The sequence below is a fragment of the Panthera uncia genome, chromosome A2 (genome assembly GCF_023721935.1).
Source record: "Panthera uncia isolate 11264 chromosome A2, Puncia_PCG_1.0, whole genome shotgun sequence".
NCBI lineage: Eukaryota > Metazoa > Chordata > Mammalia > Carnivora > Felidae > Panthera > Panthera uncia.
In genome coordinates, this window is record NC_064816.1 from 41,474,949 (window position 1) to 41,487,764 (window position 12,816).

Below are 12,816 nucleotides of genomic sequence, written 5' to 3' on the forward strand. Positions count from 1 at the left end.
TATTGTTGATAGTGCTGCTATAAACATGGGGGTGCATGTGTCCTTTCGAAACAGCACACCTGTATCCCTTGGATAAATGCCTAGTAGTGCAATTGCTGGGTCATAGGGTAATTCTATTTTTAGTTTTTTGAGGAACCTCCATACTGTTTTACAGAGTGGCTGCCCCAGCTTGCATTCCCACCAGTGCAAAAGAGATCCTCTTTCTCCACATCCTCACCAACATCTGTTGTTGCCTGAGTTGTTAATGTTAGCCATTCTGACAGGTGTAAGATGGTATCTCATTGTGGTTTTGATTTGTATTTATGAGGAGTGATGTTGAGCATGTTTTCATGTGTCAGTTGGCCATCTGGATGTCTTCCTTGGAGAAGTGTCTATTCATGTCTTTTGCCCATTTCATCACTGGATTATTTGTTTTTTGGGTGTTGAGTTGGATAAGTTCTTTGTATATTTTGGTTACTAACCCTTTATCTGATATGTCATTAACAAATATATTCTCCCATTTTGTTAGTTGCCTTTTAGTTTTGATGATTTTTTCCTTTGCTGTGCAGAAGCTTTTTATTTTGATGAGGTCCCAGTAGTTCATTTTTGCTTTTGTTTCCCTTGCCTCCAGAGATGTGTTGAGTAAGAAGTTGCTGTGGCCAAGATCAAAGAGGTTTTTTCCTGCTTTCTCCTCAAGGATTTTGATGGCTTCCTGTCTTACATTGAGGTCTGTCGTCCATTTTGAGTTTATTTTTGTGTATGGTGTAAGAAAGTGGTCCAGGTTCATTCTTCTGCATGTCACTGTCCAGTTTTCCCAGCACCACTTGCTGAAGAGACTGTCTTTATTCCATTGGATATTCTTTCCTGCTTTGTCAATGATTAGTTGGCCATATGTTTGTGGGTCCATTTCTGGGTTCTCTATTCTGTTCCATTGATCTGAGTGTCTGTTCTTGTGCCAGTACCATCCTATCTTGATTACAGCTTTGTAGTAGAGCTTGAAGTCTGGGATTGTGATGCCTCCTGCTTTGGTTTTCTTTTTCAAGATTGCTTTGGCTATTCGGGGTCTTTTGGGGTTCCATATAAATTTTAGGATTATTTTTTCTAGATCTGTGAAGAACAGATTTAAAACATCATAATTCACTAAAGTACAACAGTAGGAGTATTTTCACTCCCAATTATGTATAATAATTAGAGATCTGTTACTTAAATGGGCACCTCCATATTTTTAGATTCAATAAGGAAAAGGACATCTTTGAATCTTTTTTTTTTTCTCACCAACTTTTCCTACCACTTCCTTACCTCCATAGATTAAGAGCAAATATAATATTGATTTCCAACACAGACAAAATGTCAATGAAAGGCAAAACAAAAGTGGAGTCAATTGAATTCTCTTTTTAATGCCTAATTGATTTTAAGCCTCCTAGATAATGAATGGAATAAAAAAAAATAAAGTTGTCCTGCAAGGAGATAATTCATTCCAAGTCCCGGTATATGCCTGAAAATGGACATACCTCATGTTTGGTTACCTTGTCTCAAGTTACCAGGTAATGACAGAGAAAAGATAAGAACTCTAGCCTCCTGACTGGAAGGTCATGCTTTTCACATTGCTCTATACCAAACCTTAATTCTGGACCATCTTTATCAGGGGAGTCTTTGATACATTCCTTGGGTGTGAAAAGAAAGGACTATCCCATTCATCACGTGTCTGTGCCTGGCCTTTTAAATCCACCACCGGCACAGGCACTGTGAAGTTCTATTCCAGCTTATTGTGCTAGAAATAAACGGAGGTCTCATAGCAGCCATTACAGTCTAATTATATTTGACAGCCAACCTGACAGGTTTTGTTTATTTGTTTATTTATTCTTTTGGTGCTTATGGCTTCAAAAAAATGAATCACACTGTCGAAACCATCTTACCCTTCAGGAATTCTCTCTTTGCTTCATTTAAAAGCTTACAAAAGCATTTATTTCTAACATGCCTGGTGAAAAGCATACAGCAGATGGTTTCATTGGGAAGTGTGTATAAGAATGCATAATTTGTGTGACAGCCAGTGATGGTCAGCTGTCTCTGATACACTGTGGTACACTGGGTAAAGGTGTGAGAATCATGACCTCATATAGGAAACCACATATGAAGATTTTTGTGTGTGGGAACAAATTAGAGGACTGGTATTATTTTTAATCCTTTAAGCAACAAATGTGTCTACAAAATTTGGGCAACATTAGACATAAAATGATATAAGGTTCATAATGGCACTATCACTAGTGGATAATTAACAGATTACATTTGACCTTACCTTGATTTATCGTTCTCCAGATGACCCCATTTTTTAGAAATATCAACATCATGTACTTAAATGTGATGTGATTAATTGAAATTGATCGCTTTAAAATACAGTTGCTGACTGAAGATCTCTCCTTTTTCCTATGTAATTCTAATTTTACCTGTTTTCCTAAGACCGATGTTATATCCTAAATGGTTCAAAACAAGGTAATAAAAATTTGGAAGTGTTGAGATCCAATTCCATATCAGCCTATTGAAATGATAATTTGATCCTAATTAAGAACAAAAAAATTAAAATCTAGGAAGAGGCAGATAGGATCAAATAGTGATAGCACTCTGTGTGAAAAACGGCTTTGGTTGGCTTCAAGCTCTTCATGAGTCATTATTGGGACAAGACTACAAAGAGCATGAATGTGAACATTTTGAATCTTGCCTTCCTCTGAGAAATATAGGTGAGATCTTCTACTAGCCGTACTCCAGTCCAGACTGGAGAGTTCATGCCCGGGAGTGCAGTCAGCTTGAGCAATATATGTTTTCATTTTCCATGCCTTTGATTAAGCTTCACCTGGATACAATTGCAACTCAATGTTGAGAGTTTGGGCACTACTGCATTTGCTCATTCATCATGTGCTTATAGTGTTCTCTCTTCTAATTTATGTTTTTCTTACTCTCTGGTCTCATGTGGCTGTTGATAATTGGTGATGTTGTTATTTTTGACAGTGTAAAAAGTAGAGAAATACATTTTATATGTGTTCCCTTTTATATACAATTATATATACAGTGATTCCCAGAACTAAAACTTTCTAGCTTAATGAAAGTAGACTGTACTGAGTTTAGCTCTAGGGAGGACATAAGTAAAATACATAAAAATTGAGTATACTTGGGTGAAAATCCCCAGGAAGACTTTGGAGACTTAGTAAACCACCAAGTGCTATAGTTGGGAAAAAATAGAGACCTCATATTTATGTGTGAGAAAAATGAAAAATCAGTGGGTACTTCCTAACTGGGATAAATACTCATAAAAAGAATTGTTATACTTCAGTGAAATTCAGTTTATTTTTGTGACTCTGCTAGTGGATGGAAATTGTGGGTTCACAGATTCTGGTCAGCTTTAGAAAAATGTTTCTAACAGATGGAGGTATTCAGAGATGGAATATGCTGCTTTATAATCAATATCCTGTTTCAAAAGATGTCCAAGTAGAACTGAAAAATAAATATATTAGCTGGTTTATAAATGGGTGTGATTTATCAGATATAGAGTTCCAATAAGTGGATTCTCAAAGATTTCCTTCAACTCAGAGAATCTATGATTCAATGGTACATCATTGGTGATTTCAACATTTATATCTCCAAACACCTGACTGTACGTAGCTTTCTTCAAGATGATGAAGAGAAAATGCCATCATCCTCATTTAGTTTTCTATTAGTTCATAATCTCTCATCTAAAACACAGCAATGATTGACAAGTTTTGCTCAAGTACCATCCCTACCACTTGTTAATATTAATCACTCAGCCTAGAAGAATGAGTAGTGGCTATTTATAAACCTACACCTAATTTTTTTTAATCTTATTTTTCCTATGTAGGTTTTCACATATTTAATTAGCTTATAGACAATTCATTTATTAAATCATAAAGCTTAGGTATTGATTTAATATAGCATAGACTTTAAAAAGGAATGTTTAATAATGGAGAATGATGTTTAATCAACGTGTTGAATGTGAAACCGATTCATAATTTGAAAGGTCAACAATAAAGGGCCAGCATCCATCATGATTTCATCAGTCATCTTTTATTAAGAGCTACTCAAAAACAAGTGAGTACATTCACAAAAGGATTAGTTCCTAACATTTAAGCTTGTATTCTAAGACCATCACTAGCCATAGTGTTCATGGCATTAATTACCTAGAAGTATGCCATTTTCTAAAGGAAGAACAAAACTCCTTAAATATTAACATCACTAAGATTAGGCTTTAGAAGTGTAAAATCAAATGCAAGCCTCTATGGGGTCCAAACTTTTTCATGAGAATGTCAACACGATAGAGAAAAAGGCCCCCTGAAAGATAGATAGTATGTTATGCATCCTCCAAGTGAAATAGATCATAAGTCCATTACCACGCTTCATTATCCTGAGGTAAAGCAATTAATATTCTTCTTTTCCAAATAGTGTTGACTGCCAAAGAAAACTTGTGAAGATGCCCTTTAAGCCAAAATATGTTTGTCATCCAAATCACTGTTTCAACTACCACCATGCCTCTTCTGCCATTCTGCGTGTTTTGGTAACTCAAATTAGCTCATATATGATTGATAAGTAGGGGGGTGTCAGTATTATGCTAAATTTCATTGGTTCACATGTGATTTTCTCAAGCAAGACAAGTGTTAATAGGTAGTGAATGAATGCTCTTCTTCACTAGACAGAGCTGATGATGCTGGTGGAATAGTGGGTTCAGCCAATGGAAGAAAGGGGGAGAACTTTGCAGGCTGAATAAACTAAACATGCAAAGCCTGTGGTCAGGACCGATATGTTGGTCCTTAGTAATTTGAATTTGATTATGGGTGAGATGGAAAGCTGCTGGAAACCTTTAAGCAGGGAAGGGATATGACAGTTTATGTTCTGAAAATGTTAGTTTGACTTGCAATTAATTGCTGGATAAAGAAGTAAATAAACAAGTTAGGAGATAAATACAGTGGGCTTGGTGAGGCTTGGTAGTGGCTTGGTAAGGACAGAGGGTGCCATGAGCAATGGAGATGAAGTAAGTTAGAGGTATGGTTTGGGGCTAGGATGGGAGGAACTTGCTAAGGGATGGAATGTGTTGCAGATGAAACAACAACATTTTGTTCCTTCACTTTTCCTTACTGGAGATTTTCAACCTAAGGTTAGGTGACAACTTCCTGTGGCTTTTATAAAAGTTTTCCTGCCTTGGTCTGTTTGCATATTGGAGTGATATCACCTCCAAAGAAGCATCCACCAAATGATTTGTAGATGGGACATTTTAAGGAATATTATTCATTAAACAGCATGAACTATTAGGGAAGCAATGTGTATCAAGTGACATACTTTCTGTAATCTATAAGGCCAAGTCAAAAGCTCTTCATTTTACCTATCTTCACCTTCACGTTCCATTTTCCAAACATGCGTCTCATACTTCAACATATATACTTTTCAACTTTCAACCTCCCTCCAGAAAAATAAAATCATCAGTAAGCACTCTAATTCAAAAGTAATGGGCAATGAAAAAAATATTGATTATACCAAGTCACCAAATGCAAATGTGGTATGAGAGAATAAGCATGTTTGGCTAGAGCTACAGTATTATAAAATAAATGATTTGCTAGTCATTGAAGGCACTTGTCCATGTAAGTGAGTAGAAATATATAGGATTTGCTTATTATCTCCAGACCACGTAGTAAATTATCACTGAAATGGCAAAGACTGAAGTGGACATAAATTTGGGGTTTGCTGTGCTGAGGAGTTTGGAGCTGGTATATATTTCAAAAGCCTTTGGAGGCTACCGATCATCATGATATGCAGCCCAATGCTGCAGATAAAGTATAAAGGTGATTTCTAGTTTGAAACTTAACCAAGGTTTCCCTGGCTTACAGTTAGAAAATTTGTTTTCTCTGCTAAAGAGTTTACTGATTTCCTTTTATTTCTTTTTCAGTTTTAGATCTATTGCTAAAATACCAAATTTTTCATGTGTCATTATCCTCTGGGAAATAATTTTAGAATTAACCTCTTCACCATTTATTTTTCTTTTGATTACAGATTGGTTGATTCAACAATTGTCTATTAACTCTTACCCTATAGCAGACACTCTTCTAGGCACTAAGGAGTGATGACCAAAAGAATTGTAGCTTCTGCCTTCAGAGTTTATCACCTAGTGAAGATTAGAAAGACAATAGAACAAGTAAATACATATGTAATCAATTAATTAAAACAGGAGTGGTAACAGAGGAGAATAGTGGGACCTGTTTTGCATGAAAGTAAGTTTGCTTCAGGTAAAATACATGTGTATGTTGGAGTTATGAAATAGCTTAATCTATTAAGTGCCCGATGGTAAAGAGAGCACAGTTGTGAATTTAGTCTCTGGATGTTCCAGTTAGCATTTTACCTAGTGGTGGCTATTATCTTACAAATAATTGTTGTTTATCACAAGGAAGATGGGATACAGGGTTTATATAGCTGAGTCCAGTCTTATCACCATTTCCGTTAAGAAAATATAAGTATCTGACCTATTAATGGTTTAGTAGTGTCATCTTAGTGAGCAAAACAAGTTTCGTTTTCTTCTATTGTTATTATGTTCAGCACTGTAAGTTTGCAGTCTTCTATCAAGGCTGTTGTATTTATGTTTCATGTGCAAGGGATTTTATCCTTATGTTAGTGGTAGTTAATGGCTTCTTCCATTGTGGAAATGCCATGGAGTGCCATTCTCATGTCCTTCTACTCCCTTAGCTGCCTCCTGTCCCATATGGAGTTTCTCAAAAAGCTAAATTATGTGATTGCCTGAGGAAGCCAGCTCCAGAAATATCACAGAGTCATGATACTCTATTAAACTAAGATCTAATGCACATGGGAGGGAAATATGACTGGAAACTGTATTCCCTGGTTACTCTTAAGAGTCTCACACAGTTTTCAGTTTCTTTTGGTGGTATTACATAGCTTTTTGAGATAACTAACGTTTCTCTTCTATGGTACTCTTCCCAATGGAGAGGGAAGAAAGTCCTGATTCTTTTATAACCTTTTGCTGGATTATCTGTGCTATGAATTGCCTTTATGATTTTTTGAAAAACCCATTCTCATGTGTACTGTATCATTCATTTAGAAATCTGTGCATTGTCTTTACTGTTCTAATTTCCATTCTAGGAAACAAATTACAGATCCTTTGTATTTTAATCATCAATTATCCTACTCAATTGTTTTAAGTACTCTGTAAACTAAACGTGGTTTGTGTGTTCCCCAATTTAAGTATTGAAGAGTTTTTGAAAGCATCAGTATTTCATTAGTGATCAGTATAGATTGGGCCAGTCTTCAACCACTTTGTGTTCATTATTAAAGCCTTAGTTTCCGATGCTAAGTTGGAGACAGAGAACTGATGATGCTGGTTAAACAAATGTCTAATGAGGCAAGTGGTAACTACCTCTGGAAAAATGTAAATGGTTCCAGTGACAGAGTATCACAATGGGCACTGTCACTCTCCACTTGTTGACTATTTCAAGCTGAGTTGAGATGCATTGATAACGTGTAGTGAATTACATGAAACATGGAATTTTCAGCGCTATACGTAATTGTGCTATCAGCTATTGATACCCTGATATCTCAATCCTACTGCATTGACCCATTTCATAAAACAAACATCAGAGGCAGCAATTGTCAGCAAAAAAACCATTTATAGGATGTGAAAATTGTGATATGCAACCATAATTGACCTGAAATTCCAGCAAAAATAGATTGACACTCCAAAACCAGTAAAACAATGACAAGGGATCTGGGAGACATAATTCTCCTAGCAAAAGGTACTGTTTAATCTTCTCATCAATATAGACAGAAGATATAGGGGCATGAGTACAACTCGAGTTAGGTCAATGATTGGGCCAGCTGACTTTTTCTGGTTTTACAGCTCTCAGGGAGGTGGTGGCCATTTCAGTCTAGTGTTGATGAATGATGCAGAAACTACACTAGATGAGCAGTAGACACTTGGCCATGGGAAGCAGAAGTAATTCCATCACTTTTAAGGGAGATAGCTTGATCAGTGCCCTTCATTAAGGGCAGACATTGTGAATGTGTTTGTGAGTTTTCTGCTACTGCAGCTATTATGTCAAATATATCCTTGATAAGTAGTTATGTGTGTAGACAGTTACATAATATTTATGTATGTCAGTTTCATCATCTGTAAAATGGGCAAGAGATCTAGTGAGAATTAGTATTCTTTTGTGTTCTCAAAGTTTATGAGTCCCAGAGGCCATGGCAAAATGGTAAGATAAAGAGCTTTTACTACATTTTAAGATATGGTAGCCCTTCTTCAACACAGAAACAAAGGGCTTTCACTAAAACCATGTTTGAGTTTGTTAGAAACATAATTCCAGTAGCCTTTTTGTATTCTATGTTGACTGCTACTGAAGTTAATTTGCACAGTACTTTAACTTTCGGCGGGAGGGGGAGGTCTTTCTTGCTCAACAAACTGTAGTTAGATTGAATAGGTGTGAGGAAGAAGAAAAAAAGGAAGGAATAACTATAGGCATGTGCTTTACATCTTCAATGATTTGAAGTCACTTGAGTTGTAGGAGAATATTTCCTCAACACCCCTACCATCAGTTGATGTGTAAATAGAATTTTGAGTATTCAGGAAAATGAACTTAACAAAATAAATACAACAGTATGTCCTTGATCTAGAAAGAATATACACATCAATAAAATTCAATTCCATGTGTGTTTATTGAATTTGTACTAAGAGCAAGGGTTTGATGTTGCTAGATTCTTTGCTAGGTTGAATGCTAGATTCTGTTGTAAAGACTAACCTAAATATAAGTACCTTCCCCCAAGGAACTTTTAGCTGGTGGAGTGTAGAGAAATTCACTAGAAGATAATGTAGACTTGGAGGGAAAAAAAAACATTATGTGGAAGAGATTAATTGCAAATGGAAGACTTGGGCAGAATTTAAGGAAAGAAAGTATTTGAGTAGTTGATAAAAATGTATAGAATTTCAGTAGGAGAGTAGTAAGCACAAAAGGAAACCACACTTATCATTAATGCATACATAGAGCTCAGCTTAAATAATGGGGTGTCTGTAATAATCTATGCTTAAAAACTCCCCTATGTCACCAAAAATGTAGTAGGAATAGGAAAGATTTCTTTTTTTCCAATTAGTGGTTTTGATCTCTATGCAAATTCAGTAAACACATACACACACACACACACACACACACACACACACGCGCACACACACATGCACACATACACACACACACACACTTTAATAAAAATTTGGATGGTGGGGGCCCTAGATGAACTGTTTTGAAGGAAATTCAAGCAACATACTGATTCTATGTTGGCTTGCAACCAGGAAGTACTGATGAAGCTCCCTGAGCTCTGTGAGTAGATGTTTCAGAGGCGCATGTGTTGGGGGAAAGGAGAATATCATTTTCTGTCAGCTGTCTTTTTTTATTACTGTAATTGTTTTGTTTCATTTTTTAAAAACTAGGCTTGAGGGGCACCTGGGTGGCTCATTCAGTTACGTGCCCAACTTCAGCTCAGGTCATGATCTTGCAGTTCATGAGTTTGAGCCCCACATAGGGCCCTGTGTTGACAACTCAGAGCCTGGAGCCTGCTTCTGATTCTGTGTCCCCCTCTCTATCTGCCCCTCCCCTGCTTGTGCTCTGTCTCTCTCTCTCTCTCTCTCAAAAATAAATAAAAACACTTAAAAAAAACTAGGCCTGAATATGAACTTTCAGTTAGAAAGATCTCTCCTGAGACCCAAAAATAGACACCTGTTTGCAGATAATTAAAGTCTGAGTTTATTTCAGAATTGTCCTCTCCAAGGCTCTAGCACAGAAAGAGAGGGGGACATCCATATTCCAAATGCCTGGTACAGATCACAGGACAGATTTCAAATTGGCAGTGGGCCAGGAGAATCTGACTAATTACCAGCTTTTTTCCTTTGATTTCAGCCTTCTGGAAGAAAGTCTGCCCTAACCATGCTTTCTTTGTCTTACCACTCTTTCAATTTTTAATACTTTCTCATTTCCTGAAAATATTTCCTAAATATTTCCAATGACTAGGTAACCATCAGATGCCCAGTCTTATTCTTCTCAATTGCTCTGAAGCATGAAACCTCCTGAGCTCCCCAACTTCCTTAGTTTCTAACACATGGCATTCTGTTTTCTCCTTCTACTGATAGGAGGAGAGTTATCATCTATTGACCAGGTGCACAGTTTGGTGAGAGCTTTACATGAATTATCTCATTTCATCCTCATAACTCACCAAAGAAGTAGACCATATTGTAATCTGCATTTTGCTAAAGACAAAACCAAACCAAACAAAATAAACTGGGGTTTAGAAAGGTTATATCATTTTCTGAAGGTTTCCTACCTTCTGTTCTTTTCCCCTAAAAATTAGTGGTTTCCTCGCTTTCTGTATTTTTATTTTTTAAAGTTCTTCTGTGATTTTCCTTTTTGTCAAAACCTTACGTAGCAATCATAGATAAATAATTCTTGGATTCATATCTCTAATCCCCCAAATGCCTAATAACTTCTAAGAATGCCAGCCAAGCTCAGGTTTCCGAAAGTTTCATATCATTAAATAAGTTAGAATAGTGGTGTTCGTTTTTGTTTTTCCTTTGGTAGTCAGTGTACATTCCCTCACCTTTAGGCAGAATAGCTCCAGCTTTGAGGAAACTAATTCTGTCTCCACTGCCTACAGTCTGGCAGGATGTCTGTCCATATAGTCAGCCCTGTTGTGGCCAGATGGTTGCTGCATGACCCCTATTCATCCATTTTGATCTGATTGACACAAAGCTTAGAAATAGTAGGAGTTGATTCCTTCCAGATACTTTATCTGAGAAAGATAGTCCATCAATACCTATAGACCCCTCGAGCTACACTGGCCCATGTCTTTTCTAAGCCTCCTGTTTCACATCTCCCCTCTGAGTCTGCAGACTCCTCTGTATTCTTCCAATCAATCCTCTTCTTCTTATGCCAGCCAGAGTGTTTATGTTCCTTGCAAACAAATACACACACACACACACATGAATGCACACATAACTAATATTCTCAACTATTGTTTATTTAATATCTACCATGCAATGGGAATTCTGTTAGACTTAGGGGCATAAAAATGAATACTTTACAGTCCTCTGAATACACAACTGTCATGTTAGTGAGGAGATAGACATAAATAAAAGATATCATTATAATACAATGTGATGGTGCCAGACCCCGCAGGCAACTGTTAGGCGTCTTTCTAAAATTTCTACTTTCTAAATTGCTGTCTGAAATTTATTTATTTTTTAAATTTTTTAATGTTTGTTTATTTTTGACACACAGAGAGAGACAGAGCATGAGCAGGGGAGGGGACAGAGAGAGAGAGAGAATCAGAAGCAGGCTCCAGGCTCTGTGCTATCGACGCAGGGCTCGAACTCACAGACCATGAGATCATGACCTGATTTGAAGTCAGAGGCTCAACCAACTGAGCCACCCAGGCGTCCCTGAATTGCTGTCTGAAATTTAAACCCAAAACTTAAGAGACAATAGCACAGATATGCAACTATGTATGATAGACAAAGGACAGCTTCTGTGCCGTTAAGACATAACTGAAAACTAAAAAAACATGCATTTGTCAAAAGATGTGTTGATCGGTATTAGAGGAGTAGATCCGTAAAAGAAGTAGTTGGAAGTTTCCATGTAAACTCTGATCAGTAGAAAGAGAGTTCCAGTGAGCTTCCAGTAGCAGAGTGAGGTGGTAAGATTGAGGAATCTGAAGTCAGACACTACTTGTTCAAATTCTGGAGAATTTGCTTAACTTTTCTGGATGTTAATTTCTTTAGATCTAATTTGGAGATAACAGCATCGATTTTACTAGGTTACTGTAGGGATTATATAACATAATTCATTTTACATAAAATGCCTATGGTACCTAATTAATGTAAAATGTTAATACTTTTTACAATTATTATTTCTACCACTCCTATCAAATTTGGTGTCCTTATCTCTGTTACAGAAAAGGATTATCAGACCATCCAAGCCCAGAGCCATCTAACTTTGAATCATCTGATTCACTCAGTTCTGACTCTTTGCTCATGAAGCAACCTTCTTTTGCTGTCTTTGTACACAGGCCTGCTTTGAGGGAAGAATTGCTGTGCTCAGGCCAATCAATATCTTGAGAAGCTCTATTTTCATACATAAACTGAGTATTTGCTTTTTATACACCAAACTTAGGATTTTAGCAAATAAATGTTACCCCTAATTCCTAGATGTGGGACATGCTGTGACAGACACAAGCCCTGGGCTTTACAGGGGCGTTCAGGTATCCTAAGCCTCAAGAAAGTCTTGTTAGGAATTTATAGGAGTTGAGCAGATCAAAGGGATGATGGAGGACTGACTGCTACATAGTGCAGGGCTGACCGAAAATTCAGTCTCATCAGATAGTGAAAACAGAATGGTGATGGTGGTGAGTGGTGTGTGTGAGGACTACAAGTGCTTCAGGATTGCTAGAGAAAGAGGTGAAGGCAGGAAATTCTGAGAGGTCAAGGCCATTGGGGTAAACTGAATTATGCCCCTCCCCCATTCATACATTAAAGTCCTAACCTCTAGTACCTCTAAGTGTGACCTAACGTGGAGATAGATTTTTTACTACAGTGGTCATCAAGTTAAAATGAGGGCATTAGGGGGCAACTGGGTGGCTCAGTGGGTTAAGCATGTGATTCTTGATTTCAGCTCAGGACGTGATCTCATGACCTCACGTGACCTTTGTGAGGTTGGGCACTACGTCAGGCTCTGTGCTGAGATTGCAGAACCTGCTTGGAATTCTGTCTCTCCCTCTCTCCCTCTACTCACCCCTCAC